This window comes from Podarcis cretensis (genome assembly GCF_951804945.1).
Source record: "Podarcis cretensis genome assembly, chromosome: Z".
Classification (NCBI taxonomy): Eukaryota; Metazoa; Chordata; class Lepidosauria; order Squamata; family Lacertidae; genus Podarcis; species Podarcis cretensis.
Window position 1 is genome coordinate 41,809,454 of NC_137184.1, and position 27,560 is coordinate 41,837,013.

Below are 27,560 nucleotides of genomic sequence, written 5' to 3' on the forward strand. Positions count from 1 at the left end.
AACCCCTGTCTACCCCTCCCCTTTTGTGACATATCAGTGATGTGGCAATAATGTATCAATGATGCTAAACGAACTGTATTCTGTGATATGGTGGGAAACTTTTAAAAGTCATTGCCACCCTATCCTCAGGGTTCAAAATTCCTCTTTGAAGCTGTTGCGCAATAAACTTTGGTCTACAGCTATTTGCTCTGGTTGGTGGCTGGACTCCTTCCTTTATTCCGCAGGGACCCGTGGGCTCTGCCCGACGAGCTGGGTGACTGAGCAGCCTCACACTGAGATTTTCCCGTTACAGATGCATTGCCAATATTTGGCAAAAACATAATGTTCAGATGAACCACTGAGGACTAGGATCATGGGAAGCTGCCATATACAGAGTCAGACTATTAGTCCATCCAGCTCATTATTATCTACACTAACTGGAAGCAGCTCTCCAGGGTTTCAGAAGGACATTCCCACCCCTACCTGGTGATACTGGGGGTTGAACCTGAGACCTTCTGAATGCAAAACAAATGCTCTACCTGTTTTCCCCAAATTTAAAAAAAGGTAAAGGGACCCCTTACCATTAGGTCCAGTCGTGACTGACTCTGGGGTTGCGGCGCTCATCTGGCTTTATTGGCCAAGGGAGCCGGCGTACAGCTTCCAGGTCATGTGGCCAGCATGACTAAGCCACTTCTGGCAAACCAGAGCAGCTCAGTTTTCAGTTGGATTTGTGACATTATGACATTCCAGCAAAGGAAATTGGAGACAGCTGCATCACCTCAAACACCAGGCTGGACTCAGATGAGTGAGTCAGCACATCTCTGCTACTAATTTCTGGCTACTCTCCTGTCAACCAGATTTTTCCAATCTCTAGTTTTGTATTATTTTGACAGCCATAAAATCTGAAAAAGAAATTGTGGTTTTCTAATCAGCTGTCAGTCAAAATAGGCCTTTTTCATTATATTCTGAGCTTTGCCAAGGACCTATTTTGACATTTTATAATAGATTCACATATTATTTCATTTGCAGAAGTATTCATAACAATTCTGAGGAGTCCTCATAAAAATCAGATTATTTTCCGCTGAACGGAAAGCTACAACCATCCTTTAAACAGAACACAGGAAGCGGCCTGACCCTGAGACCATCTAGCTTAGTACTGGCAACTCCCCACTTGAGCGGAATCAACTCATGCACACATGCACGGTGGCACAAAATAAATAAATAAATGCATTCAAACCCAGAAGTGGTGGGAGAGAGCTGAAAAGTGCTCGTGGTTCATAAGGAGACCCTCCCCAGAGCCTGAAGAGGATCTCAGCGAGCCAAAATTCAAGAAGTAAGGGTTTAAATTCCTTTTTTTTAAAAAAAAAAAACTTATGGGCTCCAAAATGGCATGTGGGAGCTCTCACAACTGTGGCAGCTGTTGGGCAGGAAGCTGTATTGCTCAGACGCATTGTTCCCTGTCCTTTCTGGCCATCTGAAGACAAAGCATGGAGAGCAGCTAAAAAAACAGGTGTTTAGAGGCTTTAGATGGTGCTCATTTTACTTATGCATGCAGAGGCCCACAACATATCCCCAATGAAAGCAGGGGGAGTTGCCTGTGCTGTCTAGACACTTCCGGGTTTCTGTTATGTACAGTCATACCTCGGGTTGAAGTTGCTTCAGGTTGAGCGCTTTCGGCTTGCGCTCCGCAGCGACCCGGAAGTAACGGAGCGCTTTACTTCCGGGTTTGGCCACTCGCACATACGCAGACGGTCAAAATGACATCATGCACATGTGCAGCAGCAGCAAATCGTGACCCACGCAGACGTGCAGATGCGGGTTGCGTTCGCTTCTGGATGCAAATGGGGCTCCGGAACGGATCCCATTCGTATCCAGAGGTACCACTGTATTAAGATTAGCTGCAGTTCTCACTCAGGGCCACCAGAATGCAAATGAAGGATTGAGAACTGTCGCTCACTGATTGGTTAGCTAGTTGGGAGTTGTTACTGTTACAAGTTACTTAAAGCAGCCAGCTAGGCTGCAGTCAGTCTGACTCCATGAGCAGTTCTAACTGCTGTAATAAAGAGCTGTGAATTCAGCAGAGTTGTGTCCTTCCTCCATCTTTCCCACTATTTAACAGTTTCAGAAAGGGGTGTCTTCCAATCCTACGTGGATTGAAAGAAGAGGTCTTTTGCATGCAAAGAAGATAATCCACCACAGTTACACCCCATCTGTGCATCCCATCCCATCTCTATTACAATTATTTGTAATAACCATTTTATCTTCAGAACAACTCAATAAATTAGATCTGTAAAAATCAGGGATGGATATGCTAATAGATCCATGAATCAGTCAACCCAAGTCCTCTTTACATTTATACAAAATAATAATAATACAAAAAACATAAGAATAAATATTGTCAGCTCACATTAACAATAAGAATAATCCATCAGCCATCACTGATATATATTAATATACACCATCCATCTGCTCTGTTAATAATAATTCTTTTCATTGAAAAATTGCTTCCCATGAAGCATTCCAAAGCAATTTACATCTACAAAGATTACATACATAAAAGCAGTTAAAACAATTAAGAGTGGGAAACAGTGGGATGCAATTTCAAATTAATACATGCCTCTAAAGCTGCCTGAACCACTAACAGCATCTGTGGTGGAGCATAAACCACCAAAGTGGCTCATTTCGCATAGAAATCCATTCCTAATCCATCCGTCCAAAACATTTAAACACCTTTATGTGTATGTTTGTATTTAAAAGGACTTTTCCCCACTTGGGAATAACTGGGAGGCCAAGGCAACACTGCTTAGGATGGCAGGAACCCAACACAAACAAAATGAAGCCATTTTGCTCTGTTGAGTCCAAGAATTATGCAAACCAGACAGAGGTCTTTAATTTTAGCACAGAGCCATCCCAGAGTAGTACTGGGATGCATGTTCCACGTGCTTCTCATTCCCTTTTAGATCAGTTCTGGGATCAAGGGAGGCATAAGTATTGGGTAATGCTGAGCACCTGGAAAATATGGGGCTTACTGGAGCTTACTGGAGCTCTTCAAAGCTCCATCAAGGTAGCAGCTGCTATCTTAATGCCCCAGAATGCCCTATTTTGACAAGGAACTTGCAGGGCTGAGGGGCAGATGATGGCCACCACAAAAAAAAAGATGGCAGCCCCCGGGGGTATCACCTGAGCCACTCTGGCCTGCACAGGTTGCAGTTCTCTTCTTTGGTGCTGTTATGTATTCAGACTGGCTGCAGTTCTCACTCTGGGCCACCAGTATGCAAATGAAGGATTGAGAGTTGTTTTCACCGATTGGGTAGTTCATTGGAAATCGTTAGTGTTACAAGTTATTGAGCATTATATAAGGCAGTCAGCTTCGCTGTTGTTCAGAGACTTAGAGCAGTGCTAACTGCTCTAATAAAGGGCTGTGTCTGTCACCCATCTTTCTGACTATACAACAGGTACAAAGGTTAAATTCCAAGTTTACAAGTGGAGCACTGCCTCACCAACCTCAGTCTGTGCTTAGTCAAACCCCATCTGCCTGTTTCTTCCTTAAAACAACCCCAAGGGAGAGGGGGGGGGCTGCTCCAGCCAGAGCCCACCATTTCCACTGGGGGTGCAGAATGGGGTCTGTTTCTAACCAGCAGTTTGCAGGTGGCTGCGCCCCAGCCAGATGAGGAGAGCCAGCCACTCCTGCATGGCGCCGGGATCTGTAAGTGGTTCAACGTGCGGATTGGGTTCGGCTTCCTCTCCATGACCACCAAGGATGGCTGCCTCAGGTTAACATGCCTTGTGTCAATGAGGCCAAATGCATTGGTTTATATAGTTGCCAGAAGAAAAGGGATGCTTCCCTAGAGTGTGTCCAAAGATTTAAATGCTACCCCTTCTAGTTTTGTATCCATCTTAAAAATAAAATAAAATACAGTAGCATTGTTTCCCCCCTATTCCCTTCTTCGATATTTAGTATGTGCAAATATCTTATGTAAATCTTTCTGGCTTATTTCCAGTTTTCCTTTTTGATGATTGTTCACAAACTTGAGGGTGTGGGAAATAGCCAAAGCATGTGGTGGGCATTTGCACCAGAGGGGCATAGAGGGGGGCACCCCCTTTGCACCTTGGTTAAGGGGTGGGGGGAATTTCCCTATCTTCCTACAACCAATGAGAGAATTGGACTTCTGAAATAACAGTGATTTATCTGCAAGCCAAGAGGAACAATGTTCTTGGGGGGGGGGGATGTTGATTGCAGCTTCTTCCACCCACTAGTTTGCAGAATTGTTTTGGAAATTCTTTAGGTCAGTCTCCCAGGCCTTTTTTTAAATGACAAGATGGTTTCTAAAACTCTTCAGCTTGGTCTTGCAAATAAATCCCTGCTTGGAATAGGCAATATCATTACCATTTTAGACAGTGATGGACACTATGCATTAGGGGCAAGCCGTGTGCATTGCAGTCAGGCCAGTGCCAAGTCTGCATTCAGGGTCACTGTGGAATAGGGAGCACTGAATATATTGGGGGTGGGAGGGGTGGGGGGGATGATGGCAACTTCTTGCGTGGCTACATTATTGTGTACTAGGAGACAAAACGAATGTAACTCCCATGTTTACTGCTAGCGACCAAAGCTTGTTTTGTGTCAAACTCTTTGACTTTTTATGAAGCAGGTGGGTGGGTGGGTGGGTGGGAGAGGGTGACTGTGTGGGGTTCTTTTCAGAGGTGGAAGGGTCATGTCTGAGCTGCAGGACTCTGTTCAAACAAGCAGCTATCTTGCCGATTATGTCTGGTGGCGATGTCAAAAACCCCCATGACTGCATTCCCCTCCCCTTTGCTATTTTCATTTTTGTACCAGTTTTGGAAAACGGTGGAAACAAATAAAGAATATGGATCATTTAAAAAAAAAAAAAAACCACCACAAGGGGCAGCCCTTTACTGTCAGTTTCCTCCACCTCCTTAGTCTCTGTTTTGCCCCTGTAGAACACAGCAGGGGACAAAACTAGAATGAGCCCATTCCACTTGCCATTGGTCCACCTACCATGGGGCTCCCTGTCTTCTGGCCCTTCAAGTCCTAATACGCAGCAGTCAGCAGCCACGGTCTCACACATCACTTGGGATTCCACTCTGAGGAGCTGCTTGCATATTTGAGCCTTGGCACCTGCACAGCATGCTGGTGCAAGACCTCATTCCCTGACAACTCCCTTACAGATGGCAGAAGGTCATTCAGCAAATGCAAACCCCCAACATTCCTGTCTTAAAGGTAAAGGGACCCCTGACCATTAGGTCCAGTCGTGACCGACTCTGGGGTTGCGGTGCTCATCTTGCTTTATTGGCCGAGGGAGCCGGCGTACAGCTTCTGGGTCATGTGGCCAGCATGATTAAGCCGCTTCTGGAGAACCAGAGCAGCTCACGGAAACGCCGTTTACCTTCCTGCTGGAGTGGTACCTATTTATCTACTTGCACTTTGACATGCTTTCGAACTGCTAGGTTGGCAGGAGCAGGGACCGAGCAATGGGAGCTCACCCTGTTGCGGGGATTCGAACCGCCGACCTTCTGATCGGCAAGCCCTAGGCTCTGTGGTTTAACCCACAGAGTCCCACATTCCTGCCTTAGCTACCAGAAAGTGGTAGGTGATGGCTTATTAGGGCAGAAGGCAATGACAGCTTTTCCCACCCAACCCATTACTAGTGGTCAATGCCTTCTGGAGCATTTGCTCACGCACACACACCCCAATCTATCTCAATGGCTGGGAATGAGAAGCTTTTGGGTCATTAGGTAGGGCAGAAGAAGTTTCCGCAAGTGAGAGATGGGTTAAGTATTCAGGGGCCTTGTGCTGCCTTTCTGATATCTGTTTCTCATATTACAGTAAGTGTCAAGAGCCATGCCAGTAACACACACACATAGCTGGACTGCTGCTGCTGCACATGTGCTTTGCACATGAAAGATCTACACAGCCTAATTTCAGATGTCTTGGTTCATGTGTCACAAGGAACAGCAGTGGGTGTGAATGTTGTTGTTTAGTCATTTAGTTGTGTCCGACTCTTCATGACCCCATGGACCAGAGCACGCCAGGCACTTCTGTCCTCCACTGCCTCCCGCAGTTTGGCCTAAGTCATGCTGGTAGCTTCAAGAACACTGTCCAACCTTCTCGTCCTCTGTCGTCCCCTTCTCCTTGTGCCCTCCATCTTTCCCAACATCAGGGTCTTTTCCAGGGAGTCTTCTCTTCTCATGAGGTGGCCAAAGCATTGGAGCCTCAGCTTCAGGATCTGTCCTTCCAGCGAGAACTCAGGGCTGTGAATGTGGACAATAACAAAGTGGTGGCTGCCAGGGCTCCACGGAACGTATTGTGCTCCCGAAACGCTGGTGGGGGTTCCTCTCCTGCTCCACAGAAAGTTGGAAAGTAATTATGCTGGTGGCAATCCAGTGTGTGTGTGAGGCCAGCACCGCCATAGCAAAAAGGAATGGGGGAGTCCCCAAAGCATTTGGAGAAGGAGACCAAGGTCCTTGAGGAGCCAGGATTCAGTGGGATAGGGAAGCACAGAAGAAAAGCTTGTCCCTTGTCTCCTCATCCTGCTGAAGACAAATCATCTTCTGAAGGTGATCAGATGCCTTGCCCAGGCATAGGCAAACTCGGCCCTCCAGATGTTTTGGGACCTCAACTCCCATGATCCCTAGCTAACCGGACCGGTTGTCAGGGATGATGGGGATTGTAGTCCCAAAACATCTGGAGGGCTGAGCTTGCCTATGCCTGGCCTTGACTCTTCTTCTGACAGATCTTGCCATGCTCAATGTCTGTTCCTCACCAAGTAGTATTCAGATGCATTCATTAGCCGCAATCTTGCTCCTCTTCCATGCATTCAGTCAACCTTTGGGAAGATGGTTTGAAAAGATGTACTGGTGTTTTGCAATCAAGTGAATATCATTCTGTGCCCTTCTGCATTTGTGAGTTTGCACCACTTCTTATTTTCGTCATCTACAACTGATCTTGCTTATTTTTGTTGTGTGAGAGTTTTTTTAAAGCAGGCTTTAGGGGTTTTTGCTATTTATATATTGATTCTAAATTGCTTGTATGTAATTGATTTAATTATGCGCTAGCACAGCACTGAAAAACAATATATGCATTCTGTAAGCATATTAGTACTGTAGTTACAAGTGAATTAAGTGCAGGCACAGGGTGGGCAGAGGAGTCGATAAAGATTTTCTCGTGCCAGTGACTTTGTTAGACTTACTTGCAAGGGCAGGGCAGACAGAATTCTCCACATTTGCAGCACGGGATAAAACAGTCTGTAACAGACCAAGTTATGAGACCAGGTTAGCAAGAGCTTCTCTCTACAGTATCTCATTCTACAAGTGGGAAAGCCCAGTCTAACTCACTTTACCTCCAGCTTGTTTCCAAGCTCACATGAGAAGCTGAGCTTGGGAACATGCCTTCAGGAACTGAGAATGGAATCCTTTTTAGGGATCAGCCAGTCAGTCATGCGGAGTAAGCCCCCGGCTTTGATTCTGGTTTCCCTTTCTGAGTAACTCAATCTTCCGCCAAGGATCATATTGTCCAGTGAAGAAGAGAAGCAAAGTTTGCTGGGAAAGCTGTATCCTTCTCTTGCTCTTAAGCATCCTCTTTTTCTTTTCTTTTTTGAAGTGGCAACAACCATTAAATAAGAAAACTGCCCACCCCCTACTTTCCCTGCACATAAACAGTCCACCCAGAATCTTAGGCTGCCTGTTAAGCCTTTTCTGCCAGTCATGGATTAATGTTCCTTGGAAGAGAAGGGTTCTCATGTGCTTGGAGCTGTGTTTTGAAGCAAGGAAAGCTGGACTGAATCAAGGAATGTCACTGTTGCATGCACTCCAATCTCCAAGCAGTGAGATACTTTTGAGGTGCCTGCACAGACCTGAGGTTGGGTTTCCTTGGAATGCAGGTTACTGGAGACTATTGTGTCATTGGCGATACAGTGGTACCTCAGGTTACATACGCTTCAGGTTACAGACTCCGCTAACCCAGAAATAGTGCTTCAGGTTAAGAACTTTGCTTCAGGATGAGAACAGAAATCGTGCTGTGGCAGCGCGGCGGCAGCAGGAGGCCCCATTAGCTAAAGTGGTGCTTCAGGTTAAGTACAGATTCAGGTTAAGAACGGACCTCCAGAACGAATTAAGTTCTTAACCTGAGGTACCACTGTATATGGTTTTACTTACACACATATGCAGACTGAGTGTATGAAGGCTCATGACATTAACACTCCAGCAGACCCTGCTTCTCTACTGGGTTTCCAGGGTTCGCCAAAGTTATAGCTTTGGTTTCAGCACAGAAAGCAGGTCAAGCCTCTCTGGGCTCCTTCAGACGCCATTTGCACTGTACACTCATCTTCAGACATGTGAAGGCTGGCAACATCAACCCTGCTGTGTGGGAATCCCTTGCAAGACAACCACAGTACCTGAAGACAAGGCAGGTTGTGTATCCACAACAGTGACCAGAGGAGAAATGACTGCTGGAAGGAACGCAGAGAGGAGAAGTGCCATGGTGCATCTGCAGCAACACAGCCACACACCTTCATCTGCCCCAGCTGCAGCAAAACATGTCTCTCCCATATTGGTCTCCACAGGCATAACAGGCACTGTAACCTTCCAACAGTTTGACTTCACCCCCGAAGACACACTCTTCCATTGCCTCCCAAGACAGACAGATGCCAACATCTTGACTTATGCTCATGATGGTATAAAGGTGGTTAAATGCAATCTGATTTCGATGCCATTTGCACCTGCAAAAGGTTTGGGCTAGACATACTGCTTTGCTTCCAACTGGTGCACGTCCTCTTGCTGAACTCCTGCAAGAGTTTACACCAGACTGATCCTTGGCCTATTACTCTCCTACACCTTGCAGGTTTGCATCGCCTCTTGCCATGGAAGGTGGCGGAGAGGCCTTTCTCCTTTCTTCTGGAAGCATCTCAAGCAAGTAGTCTCTATGACAACACAGTTTTTCTCGGTCAACTCTTTTTAGTCCCTCAAAGAGGTACATGATAGGCTTGGCTACATCCATTAACTTAACAAAGGCTGCATTTACACAACCTTTTTTTTTCTAGAAGCAAAGGGGATCAAGTGCTTGTTTTTTTCCATGTAATCCACATATAACCAAGATCTATTGCATACTTTTTTGCCCCTGAAAAGTGCTTCTTGAGAAATTGGCTTCATGCCTAAAATAAAAGCTCGCTGCATATTGATTCTCCTTTACCTTACAGCAGAGGTTTTCAAACCTTTTGAGTCTACGGCTCCCTACATTCTTTCTGCACTCAATGTGAGGAGGCACTGCTGTGGGGCTCAGGAGCCCAGTTATGTCACCCCTTGCCTGCAGAGCTGGCAGCCTCTCACCCTTATTCAAACACCCTCCCTTGTGAAAGGTTTCCGCAGCCTCCTCTCCCCTCTCCTTGGGAGTCCTCCGGGCAGCAGCAGCTGCTGCCCCTGGTCACTGAGCTGCCCCTCCCTGCCCCAAAGAGAGGTGCCTCCTCACACTGCCCCACAGGGGCCTGGGAAGAAAATGCCCCCAGCCTTAGTGGCCCAACAGAGACTGGCCAGAGGTGAACGTGAGGCCAGCACCTTACCTTGGGAGGCAGCAGTGGGCACTGCTGACCCTGCATGGCAGACTGGCTCCCCATCAGCACCAGGCACTCAGCTCCCAGGCAGGCAGGCCTTCCACACAGCAAACATAAGAAAGGCCAGCGCAGTGCCTGCCTGCCTGGCCTCCCACTGGTCTGTCCATTCCCAACAGCAAGGGCTGGAGGACTAGCTGGCTGGGCTCCCTCCTCTGCTTGCTTGCTTACTCATCTCCTGTCAACCAGCACCCCCTGGCCAGCCACAGAGGCATCATTCGCCTGTGGAGCTTATAGCTGGTGCTGCTGCAACAAACAGCTGTTCAAGCCTTTGGGAGGCAGAGACACGAGAGGGCATCAGAGGAGGGAGGGAAAGAAAGAGAGAGAGAGAGATGGAGGCCAATGTTGCCCATGGCACCGCTGACCATTTTTCAAGGCACCCCGGCACACTGGTTGAAAACCACTGCCCTACCATATGACCATGAAAAAAAACAAGTGAAAACAGATTTAGGCTGTGTTAGCAATGTAGGGGTGTATCTTCAACTACCTGTTGACTCCGGGTGTATACCAAGATTACAATCATGACTTCCTTCTTCATTCACCTGGGCTGTATGTAGGGAGGAAAAGACATGAATAACCTAATCATTGGAGATTGAGTACTTGCTTTTTTCTATGTAGTCTACACTCTAGGTTTACTGCATATTTCTTGCCCCTGAAAAGTGCTTCAAGAGAAACTAGTTGCATTACAAAAATAAATGTGCACTGCCAATTAATTCTGCATTGCGCTGTACTCAGGGTATTTTTCCCCAACTGGAGCTCACCAGAGCTCAGCAATGGCACCTCTCAGGTGGGTGCTATTGCCATTCTAAGAGAAGAAGGGAGAAGTTCACAGTGAGCTCTGGCACCTCTTTTTCTAGAAAAGTAGCACTGGCTGTACCATGTCTGTTTGAAAACACATGTGTTCTGCCCAATGATGTGGGAGGGCATACCTCAAGACTGCAGTTACCACTTCTTTCTTCATTCACCTGGGCAGGGAGGGAAAGGTATGGGAAACGTAATCAAAGACATATCAAGTAACCACACACAACCTTGTGGATGAACGATTCTGGATTAAGGAAAAACTACATTTTGGTGCTACAAACAGGTTAGTGTGTATGAAGCCCAAGAGACGGGTTTGACCACTTCAACAGTTCCTTCAACATTTTACAGGTATAAAACTACAGAGGGGACCCAAAGGTAACGTCTAAACCAACCAACCTCTCACCCCATCCTATAATGTAATGATATCTTGCTTTCGATGCAAACTCTCTTCAAAAGAATCAATAGCCAACAAGGCATATGAAGCTGGAGGAAGAGACAAACAAGCAACAAGCTTCAGCAATGATTCTCCTTGTGCACAAAAAATTGTGCCCAATTTTTTCTCTGGAATAAGAAGATGGTGAGATAAAGCCAACAAGCTCAAATAAAGGATGAAGGTGCTTCTAAAGACACCTGTGCTAACAAGGACTCCTAAGTCTGCTAATTCCATATCTTCGCTCAGTTTTATTTGCTCAGCCAAAGCTGTGTGCTATAAAGAATGGAAGAGTGTTTTCTGCTGCTTCTCTGCAAGTTCCACAGATCTACTTTTGCCTGTGTTGGAGGTGTAGAAGGCAGGTGATTCTGATGCTATCTCTGCACCAGGTGCAACTCCGTCATTACATTATTCCTCTTGCAGAGATGCTGCAGAGCTGAGGGTGCTTCTTGCACCTCTTTCCCCAACTCAAAACTGTCCTGAAACAGGATCCCTGTGTCTTTTCCCCTGCAGAGTGAAAAGCAACCTGGAGATGGTGACTTTGAACAGAAGATAAGCGTGGAAGGAGGATATGCAGCTCATGGCAGTCCTCTGAAACAAGGAGCTCCACGCAACTGCTTTTCAACTGAAAACCAAACAAAAAAGCATCCCTCCAGGTTTGCCAGTTTCCGGTTTTCAGAATAGGCTGCTTGATTTGAACTGACTATCTATTGCCAGATACAGGAAAGTGGGTCCCCACCCCCTCTGCAGGCTTCAATGCATTTCCCTCAAAAAGTTTATAGGGCATATATATATACCAAAAAATCATGCAAACAAGACTGTCCTTGTAATAACAGAGAGATGGAATCAGCAGCACTTTAAAAAAAAAACTGGATTTTTTTATCCTGGGGTGATGAGAGAGGCAGAGAAACTGTGATAATACTCCATTACACAGACCATCCCAGGCCTGTCTTCAGAGTCTCTGATCGTTTTATTGGAGAGCTCTGGTTTTTTAACAGGTAAGTTGCAAAAATTATCACTGTTTCCATTAATCTATTATTGCTTTCTGAGGTTACCCCCCCCCCTTTTCTCTGTATTTTACATCCTATAACTTTTTATTTCTGGTCAGTGGGCTGTAAATTATTAACATTTAGTTTGAGGTTCAGAGGGGCAGGGCTGTAAGCAGAGAGAGCATTTCTAAATCTCCTGTGTGTCGTTTAGTTTGGTTCTCATCTATCAGAAGTTTGGGAAATCTTTGCTCAAGCCATTCCAGATCATTGGTTATAAAACTGGGTGTAGAACTCGAAAAAAAGGGGGGGAAAGGAGTGGGGGTGGGGAAGGATATTTTAAAACTCATTTTAACCATGGTAATGGCAACACCATTGCCTGTCCCAAAAGCCTAACTACTTTCCAGTCCTAGGAGAAAACATTTCTCAGAACACAAAGTCTTCATTATAACAGATCAGCATGCATTGGCTGCCAGCGCGAGACAATCCAATTAAGAGTTCTTTACTTTGCAGCGTCACTTGGAAAGTTAACGTGCATTAAGTGTAATTCTGGGGGGCTGCCTGGCACACCAGATTATAGCATTTCATCTTATTTAATGATACTCAGAATTCAGCTAGGCAGACTCCTTCAACACATCCATTAAGTTCTGATGGACCGAGTCCTGTGGTTTCATAAATGGCAACAGGCCCAAACTCTCACTTAAGCAAGCTTGGTTTAATGGTTTTTTAAAAAATAAAATAAATAAGAAAACCACTTCCTTACAAAATGTATAACCCATTTTGGAAGGAATAGCAGTAACTCTCAGTCATTGCCATTGCCAGACTGTTAACAGCTGCCAGCAAACAAATAACACTGCATGCAAACGCCACAGTGTTTACGAAGTCATCTAAAATGGTGTGGGGAACCAGATCCAGTCACCAGGCAAGATCCTTATCTCCACACACCCACACACCCCACAGGTGGGTGGAGCTTATTGATCATTGGGTCTTGTGTGGCTGTGGCTGGTAGGGCAGAAAACAGGGAGCCCAAACAGTAGCTGGAGCCAAGCCCAACAACAGGCAGAGCCAACTAATGCATGTTTTGCCCCATTCTCCTCCCTACTGAGTTCTGCAAGGGACAACAATGAGACTAGAGAGGAGGAAACTGACAGTGTTTCCCAAAAAAATGGGAACTACTCTGGGAACTGTGGTTCAGTGAGGGGAATAGGGAGTCTACTAACAATGCTCAGCATCTTCAACCAGCTACAGTTCCCAGGGTTCTTTGGGAGATGCCATGGCTATTTAAAGTGGTATGATACTGCTTTAAATGTGTGGTGCAGATGCGATCTAGATTATTCAAGGAAAGAGACCTCAGGCAATTTACTCAATTTACGTAACATATAAATTGGTGGCTATAGAACTTCTACATTCATTTAAACTGCCTGGATGTAAAATGTGTTTTTTCCCCTTTCTTTAGCATTGTTTAAATTTCTGCAAGTGCACCCAGTTTAACTTGGTAGAGCAAGTTCTGAAACTGATTGCAGTTCAAAAATGTGACACCTTGTTAAAAACACACAGAGATACACGCACACACTTTTCCTCATGCCAAGTCAACTACAGAATTCATAAAATACCAGGTGGCACCAAATAAGCTTAAGGTAAAGGTAAAGGTACCCCTGCCCGTACGGGCCAGTCTTGACAGACTCTGGGGTTGTGCGCCCATCTCACTTAAGAGGCCAGGGGCCAGCGCTGTCCGGAGACACTTCCGGGTCACGTGGCCAGCGTGACATCGCTGCTCTGGCGAGCCAGAGCCGCACACGGAAACGCCGTTTACCTTCCCGCTGGTAAGCGGTCCCTATTTATCTACTTGCACCCGGAGGTGCTTTCGAACTGCTAGGTTGGCAGGCGCTGGGACCGAGCAGCGGGAGCGCACCCCGCCGCAGGGATTCGAACCGCCAACCTTTCGATCGGCAAGCCCTAGGCGCTGAGGCTTTAACCCACAGCGCCACCTGCGTCCCTAATAAGCTTATCTCACAATAAATCTGTTAAGTATTTAAGGTGCCACAAGACTTCACTGCGGGATTTTTTCCAAAGCACACACACAACCAAAACCTTACTGGACCAAATTTTAATAACTGTTCTCTTACATTCCCTTCTCTTTATGGGATTTGCTCTCAGTTCACAGAGGGACACAGTCATCTGGCTGACATCACTGCCAGTCCAATAAAGTGAAGATATAAAACCCACAAAAGCAAGAAATATCCCTCTTGATGTTGTTGCTTACATATTTCTGCCCTTCAAATTTGGCTCTTGTCCTTCCATCAACACTGCAATGCTTTCAGCAATTATTACTTAGACATTGTTTTGTTTCTTGAAGTGTTTTGTTTTTTAAATATGCTTAGGAAAAGCACCAGCGCATTCATCCAAGCAAGATGCCGCAGCAGTTGAAAGCAGCAAGCCAAGTATCTCTTTGGAACTGGCAACCAAGAAGCTAAAGGCAATGGAATAAACTGTTTTCATTGACACTCAGCCAATGACTTAAACGGAGGACCCCCCCCCCCCCCAAAAAAAAGAACAGATACCCACCGGACACTGAAAAGCAAGGCGTGAGTCCCAGAGGGCACAGCTTGCCAACATGCTATCATCAACCTGTGTCTTTTGGCTCTGCTAGAATACAGCCTTTATTAGGACTGCTGCTGAACACTGCCCAAAACATTGATTTGCCAGTAATTAGTTCATCCAGATAATGCAGAACAGGGAACTTGTGGCTCTCCAGATATTGTTGAAGTACAACTCCTGTTGTTAGAGGGAAGGGCGTAGTGGAATGTTGGACTGGGATCAGGGAGATACACACATAAATCCCTCCTTAGCCACAAATCTTACTGTGTGACTTTGGGCTTGTCGCTCTCTCTTTCTCTGTCATAACCTAACTCACAGGGCCGGTGTAAGGATAGAATTAGCAGAGGGAACATGTTTAAAGGCTGCAGCCCATGCTTATTATCTGTATCTTTTGATTGTAATGTAGAAGCACCTTCTAAAGACTTGATTAGGTTTATGCTTGTGGCAACAAATTAAATGATGGTGCAGCAATGGGAAAAGGCTTACAGTTCCAAATATCTAGAACTGGTGCACCAAACTTCGGGATTTAGCAATAAAGGAGAAACTGACATGTCACCTTAGAAACCCAAAGGAAACAGATTCATTTTGAACACCTTGGTATTATTACTTCTTTCATTAATCAGGAAGAGAGTGAGACACAATTCCCAGTCACGTATATACAGATTTAGGACTCAAAAAGTTCAAATGTGTAACTGCAGTCTGGAGTCAGGAGATGCTACTTTTAAGGACGGTCCCCAAGATGACCTAAATGTCAGAGAAATGCAAACTATATATGTGTGTGGGTGTGTCCTCACCAGCAGCTGGGATGTTATCCTAGGATGTTATCCTGCACTGTTATATATGGATTTACATTTTAGGTGTGTTTTATGCTGGTTGTGTTATCTTGGAGTATTATTTCTCAGAATAGTATTTATTATTTTATTTTATTTTATTTTAGAGTTGGGACATGAATACCTTGAACTCATGGGAGGAATCACAAAATTATGAATGTAATAAATAAGTGTGCAAAGTCCAGGTGAGGCTGAGGTCCATGGAAGTGAACAGCAGTCACAGGGGGGCAGGTTGGGTTTCAAATGGGCACAACCTATATGACTACTCTAACTACCAGTTGCTTGCAATGAGTGACCAAGCCTGAAGCAGCAGCTTGTATTGAAGGGGAAACTATGGGAAAACTTTCTACATGTAGAACTCCAAACCATAATTTGTGTTCCAAGTAAAGCATGGTTTATGCAGTCTCTCTCTTCACTGACTTCGCTATGAATCTCAGTAACCTAGAACAGCTGGAAGAGCATCTCAAACCATGGTTTTGTTGGTTCAGCTTAATGCCAAACTACAGTTAGCTGAAACTGTGATTTGCAGACAAGCCTCAAACAAACTATGGTTTCAGGTCCTGATTTGGTGGGCTCAGATGATAGCATTATTCAAGATACCATGGCAAATTATTGTTTGGCATTAAGTCTGAACTGGATTCCATATTCCACAAAAAGGCAGCACAGCTGTAAACGCTGAAGTTTGAAGAAGCAGCTGTTGCCTTCTACACATTTATCCAATATGCTACCTTGTAAACTTTCAGCTCATTGCAGATTTTGTTCCCACCCCACCCCAGCCTGCAAGTTGATTCAAACAAATTGATTTATTCATGGGTCAAGCCACTGTTCTGTCTGTTAAAGTATTCCCCATAAATTCTCTTGGTTTATTGTACTGCTAGGTCATCGCTATAAAAGAGCTCATCTCATTTTAGACAGAAGCTTTCAAAACCATGTATTATTCAGAATTAATAAGCTCATTATGCCACTCTCAGTCCATGTGATCACTGGCTAGAAATTTTTTTGGAAGAATGATGGGATCGTCATGGTGCTATTGCAATAGATGGGGATCATTTTACAAGGAAGCATTTCCGTTTCAAAACGACAACCAGGCAGACAGGATACATGTGTCCCAGATTCTACGCACGCTCAAGCATCAACGCTTTTTGCCTTTAGTAAAACCTAAGCTAAGGACATGATTCTATTTCCACACACCCCATTTAACACCCAAAATCCTATGAAGTGGGTTCAGCTGAGGGACAGTGACTGGCTCCTCAATCCTAGACTAACCACTCTGTCGCACTGGGCCTCGTATTGACATTTCCTGACACATTCACAAGACCAGCCACTAGGCCAGAAATGCCAGCACAGAATTTAACACATGGTAACGTGAGGGACGCGGGTGGCACTGTGGGTAAAAGCCTCAGCTCCTATGACTTGCCGATTGGAAGGTCGGCTGTTCGAATCCCCGCGGCGGGGTGCGCTCCCGTCGCTCGGTCCCAGCGCCTGCCAACCTAGCAGTTCGAAAGCACCCCCGGGTGCAAGTAGATAAATAGGGACCGGAAGTGTCTCCGGACAGCGCTGGCTCCCGGCCTCTAGAGTGAGATGAGCGCACAACCCTAGAGTCTGTCAAGACTGGCCCGTATGGGCAGGGGTACCTTTACCTTTACCTAACGTGTCACTTCACTGAGGGCAAGTGCAGTCTCATGCTTAGGAGGATGAATATGGATTCAAAACTGTGTTTCCCTGGTTGTCGTTCCAATACTTCTGAGGCTGAACCTATGGCCTCCATCACTGAACCTTGCCTTTTTCCAGATTTTATGGAGCTTTATCCTATATGTGTGTATCCCCATTTTATCCCAGCACAGAATTTAATTTGCACACAAAGGACTGTGACTTTATTTTTATAGAAAGCAGAGATTTTCCTTCGATCACCCACTGAGATTTGTTCTATGATCCCAAGTGCTGAGAGACAATCAAAATGTCAGTCACTGGCAATATCATTTTACACAGGGAATGCCTACTTTCCTAGAACAGCAGTCCAAATCCAGAAGGCCCCTGCAGCTTAAAGGCAATAAATCAAATTGGATTCTGGCCTCATTGAACCCACCATCTATCAGCAGTCCTGATAGAGGACAGAGAGCCATCCAGGGTACAATCAAGGTGTGCATTTTCATCCTGCTACTGGTAGAGAGTTGGGGAGGATTCAACAATGACAACAGAGAAGGCAGTTACTAGGAAGATGGCTTAAAAGGATTGTGTGTGTGTGTGTGTGTGTGTGTGTGTGTGTGTGTGTGTGTAGTCTTCCTATTAAGGCATAGTCCTACTTTGGTATTGAGCAATACATGGAAATGATGTGAAACCAAAAATAACCGAACCTCCTGCCTTTCTCCAAACAATAAAATCATAATATTAGTCAAACTGAAGATCTTTATCCATGTGTGTGAGAGAGAGAAAGAGAGGGAGGGAGAGAGAGTGATACTAATAGAATCCTAATCCCCTAATTATATATATACTCGGGGATTTCCACACATTTCTTTGAAAATGCTCAGGCAGACTCATGTCTACAGCAGAGTACTCACTCACGTTGTGCTAATTTAAGCACATTCTGTTTCCACTCACTTGTGGCAGGAAGAATTTTTCAACTTCCATGCCATCAATATTAAGCATTTTATACAGCCCTTAAAAGAACCCACCTGTGGCATTTCAGGAGCGCCCAGTTTCCAGGAATGGTGATTCATGCACTGGTAATTTCAAGATTCAATTGTTTCAATGCACTGTTATGTGGGGCTGCCCTTGGCCCTGGTCCAGAAGTTCCATCTGGTGCAAAACACGGCAGCTACCGAAACACTATCACCAGTGCTTAAGAGCTTTCACTGGCTGCCTCAGGACCATGCAGGTTAGGGGAGAAACCAATTACACTTGCCCTGGGCCTCAGAGAGCTAAGCAACCAGGGGGCCCTGCCAGGAGCCTGCCAGACTATGCTGTCATGCCAATAATGCCCCATGCCTCCCAGCTGACGAGAGACTTAATGGGCAAAATGGGCATGGGCAAAATGGCCATGCTTATCCAAAATCTGAACCTGCATTACTGAATACTAGCATGTAGCTCATAGCTTCCAACATTTCTCTGATGGAAATAGGAACATCCTAACAAAAAGGAGGGATTTCGGGATCAGATCAGAAACTGGGATGGCTTCTGTAAATCCGGGACTGTCCCTGGAAAACAGGGACACTTGTAGGTGCAGTTAAGGTTGGCGATAGTGGCAATGGTTCTATATACGGTAATACAGGGGTGCGGGTGGCACTATGGTCTAAACCACTGAGCCTCTTGGGCTTGCCGATCAGAAGATCGGCGGTTCAAATCCCCATGATGGGGTGAGCTTCTGCTGTTGTGTCCCAGCTCCTGCCAACCTAGCAGTTCGAAAGCACGTCAATGCAAGTAGATAAATAGGTACCACTGCAGCGGGGAGGTAAATGGCGTTTCCGTGTACTCTGGTTTCCGTCATGGTGTCCCGTTGCGCCAGAAGCAGTTTAGTCCTGCTGGCCACATGACGCAGAAAGCTGTCTGTGAACAAACGCTGGCTCCCTCAGCCTGAAAGCGTGCCGCAACCCCATATTCACATTTGACTGGACTTCACTGTCCAGGGGTCCTTTACCTTTACTGTAATATGTTTCAAAGACTGTAAAGTATTTTTGTACCTTGCTCATATGTGACCTGTGGCTCATCTGTTTTAGGAATACAATATCTGCGGGGTTTTCTGTTTATCTCCCTAATTTAAGTATCTGACCGTACCAAACTATCACCATCTATTTTCTAAAGCCAGATTAAATGTCTCCATCTGAAGTGCTGAGTGGAAGATTGGCTGGCATACCATACCAAGCTAAGCTGTGCACATGTTCCCAGGATGTTGAATGTGTGGAACACATTTTATTACTCTGTCGTCTGTAAAAAAACAGTTTAGACAGCTTCTAATCAAACCGATATTAACAGAACAACCTGGAATTGCTGAATCCTTTTATGAAATAAAATTAAAGAATTCCTTCCAGTAGCATGCACACTACGAAAGCTCATACCAATAACTAATTTAATTGATCTCTAAGGTTCTACTGGAAGGATTTTTTTGTTTTGTTTTGTTTTGTTTCGACCAAGGCAGACCAACACGGCTACCTAACTGTAATTGAATCCTTTTATGTTAAAGTGTTCCTTGAGGAAAAGACTGATACTGTTACTCTGGCTGTTTCAAAATTTCTCTCACAGGCAGTAACGATCAGAAATCAGTATATGTGGACTAAAGCTCCTCTGTTGGTTAGCAAGGCCACTCTTACGCCTTAATAACTGTTGATGTCATTGTTGTACTGTGTATTTTGGATCTATGCATCGCAATAAAGCTGTGTGGTTTCTTGCCACTCAGCGATGCCAAGGTGTGCATCTGGTCATTCCTACACAGCACCCAAAGCAGAACATTACAGAATGATTATTTCTGTTATGTGCGTAATGAGGACCAATATGCCATGGACCTCTGTGCAAATGGATATATCTATAAAAAGCCTTTGCTTTGGTCTTGGAATGCAAAAGACTGGAACCTGCTCTTCACGCATTATTAGCCCTAAACAAAAACAGCCGTGCAAAAGCACCAGAGTTTGACTGGCAACCCCGCTAGGCAGAAGTGACTCAGCCAAACTTAACAATTTATCCCATTAAAATTCAATAAAAAGCAATAATCAAGTCTTTGCGCAGATTCCAGTAGCAAGCATAGCATTCTTGAAATGCATTGTCAAAATATTATGACACATAAATATCAAACCCTGATGCTCTTTTGTTTTGCTTTGTGGGATCTCTCCTAGCATGGTAAATCCAGCTGCTATTGTGTTGTCTTCTGGACTGCGGATTATTACACAAGACGCGAATGCACGCCACATTTAGCGTCTCTTCATGCATTACCTTTCTGGGTGCACATACCTAAGGTGGTCTTGGTGTACACATAAACATGCAATCTTTGGATGGACCAAGTGCATATATCCTACAGTTAGGGTGTGATGAAACTAAAACAAGTGCACAGCAAAAGTATTCTGTTGCCAGGACCTAAATCTCAGGGGGATCATATTGAAAAAACATCTCAAGACCTGAACCTGAGAGTTAAAAATCCTGTAGATTTCAGCTTTAGATTTCAGTATTTCAGCTTTACTCATAGGCATGGGTGAATCCTTCAGTTTCGGTTTCTCTCCATTTCTCATTTTTCCAATCTTAAATTCACTTGTACACATCAATCTGCAGGTTTTTTTTAGTCCCTCATAAATGAATTCAATCAATTTATTATTATTATTATTAAAAAGAATAATAATAGTCAACATATTAGTGCAGTTTTGTCCTAATATACACTGTGCAATTTTGCCTAATATACACATTTTAGCAAAGCAATTTCCCCTAAAGTATTGCATTTTTGTATGTTATTTTCACACACAAAATGCACTTTTAAGTATACCCTAGCATATGCATTTTTGTGCTCATTACTTGGCTAGGGAACTGCATTGCAAAATTTAGAGAAGTGCATAATTTGAAGGGTGGCTGCCTTTCGGTTTGCATATTGTTTCTGGAAGCATGAACTAGGCAAGGTCACCTTTAAATGTGAACCATCAAATTTCTCCTCCAGTCTTACTCCAGCAATGTAGCTGCAGCAAACCTGGAATAAATTCTATTTTGCCGAGGGGATAAACCACAATGGATGGGGTAGAGCCCCTCTGCTAGCTTCCTATCAGGTGGGCTGCTGCTGCTTAGCGGGAGGGCGATGTGGGAATGCCTGCATGGTACAAACGCACCAGCAGAGCCCATTCAGTGCTACTGTTGGATCATTTGCACTGTGTCAACCTCCTCACCTGGTAAGCAGCAGTGACCCACCTACTCAGACACTAGAGTAGCTCTGCCCCACCTGATGAACCACTTCGGTAAAAATATATATAAATATAATATTCCACAGTGTATAACCCTGCTAGAGGAAAAGTCAGCTTATAATTAAAAAGTGTGGATTCTGCTTTCAGTTCAAGTTCAGTGTAGGCTCAATTTAGGTTACAGTGGTACCTTGGTTCTCAAACTTAATCCGTTCCGGAAGTCCGTTCCAAAACCAAGGCGCGCTTTCCCATAGAAAGTAGCACAAAATGGATTAATCCATTCCAGGCTTTTAAAAACAACCCCTAAAAGAAGCAATTTAACATGAATTTTACTATCTAGCAAGACCATTGATCCATAAAATGAAAGCAATAAACAATGTACTGCAGCCACACACAATCAATCAATCAATCAGTAGCTGAACTGGGTTCCACACAGTCACAAAAACAAAAAAGAGCCACAAAAACGCAAAATAAATAGTAAAAACAGATAAACCTCAGCTTAACACTCAAATTGGAAGCATAACACTCCAAACGGAGCACGTTCAGCTTCCGAAAATAGTTCGCAAACTGGAAAACTTACTTCCGGGTTTGCAGTGTTTGGCTTCCAAGTTGTTTGAGTACCAAGGCGTTTGAGAACCAAGCAGGCATTGGCCTCAGAGCATTGGATTAGAACTGGGAGGACCCAGGTTCAAATTATCCATGGAGCTCATTGGGTGACTCTGGATCACTAAACGTTGTGTGAGGGTTGTGGCGAGGATTAACCGGACAGAGGAAACCATGCATGGTGCCTTGAGCTACCTGGTGGAAGAGTGGGATATATACATATGATAATGAACAAGCCAAGATAACAATTGCCACGCTACTGATTCCATGATAGTGAGTCATGATCTGGGCATGCCATGGATCTAGAGTAGCAAGTATGGTTTCCTGCAGATTTTGGACCAAAGCCACCCAGTTTGGCCAATGCTAAGAGATGCTGGAAGAAGTGGTCCAACAAGATCTGGAGGGCAACACATTGGCTACCTTTGCCATAGATCATCCATGAAATGGGGCATTGGACTGATATCAACTCATCAAATATGCTGAAATGAGAGCTGTGCACATGATACAAAAGCTTAAAGGGGAACCAGCTTGCTCCCCCAATTCTACTCCTACATTTAGGTCTGTCAAACCCCCTGCTGGACTCTCAGCAGACCATAAAAATTCTGCTTGTTCTAGCTCTTCTCTCCATGCCAAGGGGGAAGAGGGACAAAAGAAATCCTCTGTGTAGAAAATGGGTTTCCCATGCAGGAAAAAGTCCTTACAGGGCCATCCACTGGGAAACAAAAAGGAGGCTTCTCTTCCTGAGCGAGTTCTCTGGAGAAGCCGTAAGGACTTGCTGGTGTGCTGCAAACTATTTCAAAGGTCCTGTTAAGAGGGCAAGCATTTGTTCTATTCCTGTAAATTTACTGTTGCATCTTCTCCTTCTCTTTAAAGTAGTTTAATGCATTTTAATGACTGGATATGCCGCTTTTCAAAATGGGGTGCTTATTATTTACGGAAAGGTCAAGGGACTGGAAAGCTTTTGAAATGAAAAACAACTTTTTTGCCTTTGTTAATTCTCTCTCTCTCTCTCTCTCTCTCTCTCTCACACACACACACACACACAGAGAGAGAGAGAGAGACAGTGCTCTAGGTTCCTTACAAGCTGCTGACAATCCCAATACTTGTAGCTTTGAAATGTGTTGGTTATCTTCAGAGGATTCCCTTCTCTCAGAGAAGCACTGCTGCTGCCAAGCGCCCATGACTGGAGGCTGCAAGTAGACACCAACCCCATGCAAAGTGAGACTGGCTCTGCCCCAATCTCCCTTTTTTGACATTTGCTAGCCAGGCTTTCATTAGGAAGCATTGTTCAGCAATCCTGGGAAGGACTTGCTTGCCTTATAATATGGTACATCGGATGCTGACTTATACCACTGGTCCATCCAGCTCAGTATTGCCCCTCCTAGGCCTACCTGGAGGAGATGATGGGGACTGAACCCGGAAACTCCTGCATGCACAGCAGTTGCCCTACCACTGAGCTAAAGCCCATCTTTACGCTTTTCTCTAGTGTTGCCTCCTGAAAACCTCCTCTCAATGGACCTGAATCCCCCCCCCCCCCGGAACAGTATGTGCCGCTTTGCAGACTGCACATTGATTTGAAATCAAACATCCTCTAATAAAAAGATTACCCATCATGAAAACCGCTGGACTAGCATGCATTGTTTGATGAGAGCGATTCCAGGGGATTATTGGTAGGGTTTAAATAGCCGCCGTGCCTGCTCATTTGTTTATTTGAGTTATTTATATCCACTTTTAATGACAGTTCTCAAGGCGGCTGACATGACCCAGGACTCCCAACTCCCCATCCTTAGAGGAAGAGGCTGGGAATACAGAGGAGTGTATCTCAGACCAGGCGCAGCCTTTGCCACCCCACCTTCCTCAGGAGTTCCAGCACCAGAGCAGCCCAGAAGCTGTGATAGAGGGATAAGAAATAGCATTCCCAGGGCCTGAATGTGGCCCCACAGGGCTCGGTCCTGAGGGTTTTGGCCTGCCTGGGATGTGTCCTTGATGCTTCTGCCTTCTCTGGATGGAGGATCGAAACAAGGAGGCCACTGAGAAAACAGGTCTAATCCAGTAAGCTCTTCCTATGTCCTTATGTAGCAATAGCTTCCAACTTAGATGGCTTTAAAAGAGGATTGGACAAATGCATGGAGGGTAAGGCGGTCAGTGACTACTGGCCCTGATGGCTATGCTCTGCCTCCATGGTTGGAGGCAGAGATGATTCTGGACGCCCGTTGCTGAAAAACTTCAGGAGGGGGAAGTGCTTGGGTTCTCCTGACACCCTCAGAGGGTGATGGGCTCTCCTTCGTTGCAGGTTGCTAAACAGAAGTTGGACAGCCATCTGCCAGGGATCCTTTGGCTGTGATTCCTGCATTGAAGGGTGTTGGACTAGAGGGTCCTTGGCAGCCCCTTCCAATTCTACGATTCTGCTATTCTGTGTATAACTGCACTGCACAAAGGGGAAGCTTACATTAGTAGCTCTGACCACTTTTGCCTCTGGCCCGCTCAGCACAGGCATGTGGCCCTCAACAGGTTGACCTGTTGAGAATGTGGCCCTTGGGTCCCCCCAGCCTTGCTCCAGATGAAGAAAACAAAAATGCATTCTGAATTTTAAGGAGTAGAGTGGCTCTGTGGATGTGCTCTGCATAGGGATTTGTTTTCAGTGCCATAAAGTTAAGCTCACACAGCTCTTTTGCGTGAAAATCAACTCCTGTTTCTCCTCTAAATTTCCTCTTTTCAGTTATCTAATTTAGGGAAGGGGGAGATATGCCGCTGTTGCCATTCAGCTGACCTGTGATGTTTCAATTCAGGCTCCCTTCCCCTTCGCAGTAATGGCAGCTGACAACTCTGCTCTTAGGATATCACAAGGGCAAACGGTGATCAGCTTTCACTGCCACCTGGATGGGACTATTAAAAGAAGCAGGTCCAATTAAAAGGTTATTTGATGCTCCCATCACCATAGAGCCTATACAAAGGGACACTGTGCATTTCAGAGCAGGTAGGTAGATCTGAATTCCTGAGGTCTAGCAGCGTCTTGTTCCCTCCTCTGTTCAGATCTGCTTTATTTTATGCTTTGTCTGAGAACTGAACTTGCCAACACACTGGCATTGAAGGAAACCTGCCTCTTAATTCCCATAGTTGCCAACTCATTTCTACAAAATTTTAAATATTTTCTCCCCCTTCTAGAATCAGGCATTGTTCAAACATGCTTTCCTCCAAGAATAAAAATATACAAAATGTAATAAAATTAAGTATCTGAATAAATGAAGGATTTTTTGAAAGATAGATTCCAAAGTTCTCTGAATTAAAAGAGCTTAGCATCTTCAAGTATTTTGTTATTGTTACTGTAATGTGATAAACACTGGGATGCATTTAACTGAGATTTCTGCTAAGGGTCAGCAACTGGCAGCCTATGTGTTGAACCTGGCCCCCTGAAGAATGTAGCTTGCCTTTCCCCATCTTTCAATTCAGGGACAGAATATGAAGTATTGAAGTGGGCCTAGCCTTGGCCCTCTTGTGGTTCGTCTCCAAACTCCTTGTTACCAGGATATCCTCTCAGCCAGTCACTAACAATCCAAATCAACATTAAGAAAGTATCTGTCCATGACAAGAAAGTCAAACTGGCTTCCACACAAACTGGCATTTCCCTTCTCCACCTCCAGGTCTACTGTATGACTGTTAACAGCTGCCAGATCGGTGTGCAGCTCCCCTGTGTGGTGAGTCATTGAACTGCAGCACACAGCTTCTCAGAAGACCTTGAGGCTCTGGATTGAGTCTCCCCAACCCAGCTGACCACGGGATCTTCCTGCTCACGCTGGGGCAACAAGATATCTTTGGTTAGCCATTGGACCTGCCTTGCCCACAACCCCACCTCCTAACTTGTCACATTCTGGTTTTAATTTGTACAAGGCAAAGGAACAATTCAATGGCAGATGCTACCAGAACAATCTCAAGCTTAGCAGGTGCCTGCAAAAGTCCTGAAAAAGTAATGGGATATTCCGACCTAGTGACAGCATGCATTTCAGTTGTTTTAATATTAACTCCAAGAGTGACTATTTCTGAATGTACTCTAATCCGTTTTCCTTTAGCTCAGCCAAGAAAAGCAACTGAATCTTACTTGGAAAGTTATTACATACGCCAATGACACAAAGGGGGAGGGAGTATAATTGGCTTTGCCAGCCCAGCTTCAACTCATGAGAGGAAGGTGTGTTTTCCTTGGCAGAAAACACACAACCACGTCCCTTTCCCATGGCCATGGTCAACAATATCCATCATCTAAACCTCTTCCAGGTCAATACTTCCACCTGCTCTATAATAATCCCTACCTAGAGTGACCAGGTTATCACCTGGGTATTCCCCCTTCCCCAACTGAGTATCAAGTTTTAAAAGATAGGCATAAAAGCCAGGGCTTTCCCCATCAATCTTCACACACCTGTATCCTTGCTCACTAAACTCACCTGTGTGGTGGGCCACTGAATTGCTACTGCCAGCTTCTCAGTGCAAGAGCCACCTCTGGGCTCCCTCTCCCCACCCAGGCCACTGAAACTTGGGAACAGGCAGTATTCTCAGGTAAGGGTCACTGCTGCCCGTGCCTGGCCCCTTTTTCCAGTACTCTAATGCACAGCTGTCATTGCAAGTGTCTACAGTGCCCAGGACTGATTGTGTTTCAGAGCACTGCAGGAAATAAGAACTGTGGTTGCCAGGTACATATCAGAGAAGAGCTGCCTTCATCTTCTTCATTGTTACCTTGAGAGCCTATTTGCCTGTGCAGCAGATATAATTAGGATGTGGAGGAGGAGGTGACATGCTAAAGACCAACTCAAACTAGGAGTTAGGATGGAGAGCCTCCCAAACCACCATGGGTGAATAGGCAGCAGGTGGTTGCCTTAACCTCTGGTTTAGTAGTCAAGCCCACTTCAAATAACAAGAGAAACAAAGCACTTCCGATCTGAGGACTTCACCTATGAATCTTCTCATTGCTCAGTGACTCATTGCTCAGTGACTGCCATGTTGAGTGACGAATTGCATGTGGGGCCAGAACTTTCGATCACCTTTCCAACAAAGTTCTTTTGCACAAATGTAAAGTTTCCAAGGGCTGCTCAAGGAGGTTGCAGCAGCCAATGTCGATTTGTATGTGTGAATGGGCCGTTGCCAGGCCTAGCAGAACTTCCCTCTCACCTTGCCTTGCAGTCTTGTGTCTGCTGCAGTGGCTGGGATCATGAGCAATAAAGCCCCAGATTCAAGCCTCACCAGAATCTTTCTCTCAGCCTCAGTCTCCCCGTCTGTAATACAGTGATAGGGAAACTCGCCTACTTTCCCAGGTAATTACTGCAGGGATTATCTGGATTTTGTCTAAACACATGCAGCAACAGAACAAGGCGGGATGAGATGGGGAGCCCAGGTGGAAAGGGTGTGTGTGTGTTATACTTTCAGATACTCCACAGTGCAAAAACCTCCCCATAAAAAGGGAAAACCAGCACAGAAGCCAAAAGGCCAGGAAGCCGGGGGTTCCCCACCACCCAGTGTTTTTTCAATTTGCAGGTAATTGTTTCCTCCCCCAGTTGGGAGAAGGATTCCAAAGCAATATCCAAAGTGGTACAGTCCATTTCTGCTGCATGCACAGGCCCAGCCTAGGACAATGTAGAACTCTGAAACACACAATATGAATTTTGGAGTTTGGTGTGTGTGTGTGTGTGTGTGTGTGTGTGTGTGTGTGTTGCAGCAAAGTGCAGAAATAAACAGTCTGGTAAGACGGCTAACTGAAAGAATAAATAACCTGAAGGCGTGATACTCCTGGCAAACAAAGCCATTCTGAGTACAAGCTGATATGTGGCCATCATGAAGTCATTAGTGTAACCAACTGAAGGCAC

At 45.2% G+C, this 27,560-nt stretch overlaps 1 protein-coding gene and 1 long non-coding RNA gene across 7 annotated transcripts in view; one reads left to right on the top strand and one right to left on the bottom strand.

Moving 5' to 3' along the window:
• Nucleotides 1-14,354, top strand: part of LOC307208318 — a 109,103-nt gene extending 94,749 nt beyond the window's left edge. For all 4 annotated transcript variants that reach the window (XR_013835083.1, XR_013835084.1, XR_013835085.1 and 1 more), the window contains 2 exons: nt 11,344-11,828; nt 14,198-14,354. This is a non-coding gene — a long non-coding RNA (uncharacterized lncRNA). The remainder of the gene's footprint in view (nt 1-11,343; nt 11,829-14,197) is intronic.
• GPR50 (G protein-coupled receptor 50) overlaps nt 1-27,560 on the bottom strand; it is a 68,087-nt gene that overhangs the window by 9,066 nt on the left and 31,461 nt on the right. The window contains exon 2 of one of the 3 annotated variants that reach the window (XM_079962933.1): nt 7,188-7,242. The exons of 1 other annotated variant lie outside the window; for it this stretch is intronic. The gene's annotated coding sequence lies outside the window, so the exon portion shown is untranslated. Of the gene's footprint in view, nt 1-7,187; nt 7,243-24,481; nt 24,909-27,560 lie in introns of those variants that run through there. One more of the 3 variants, XM_079962932.1, reaches the window with a different exon arrangement.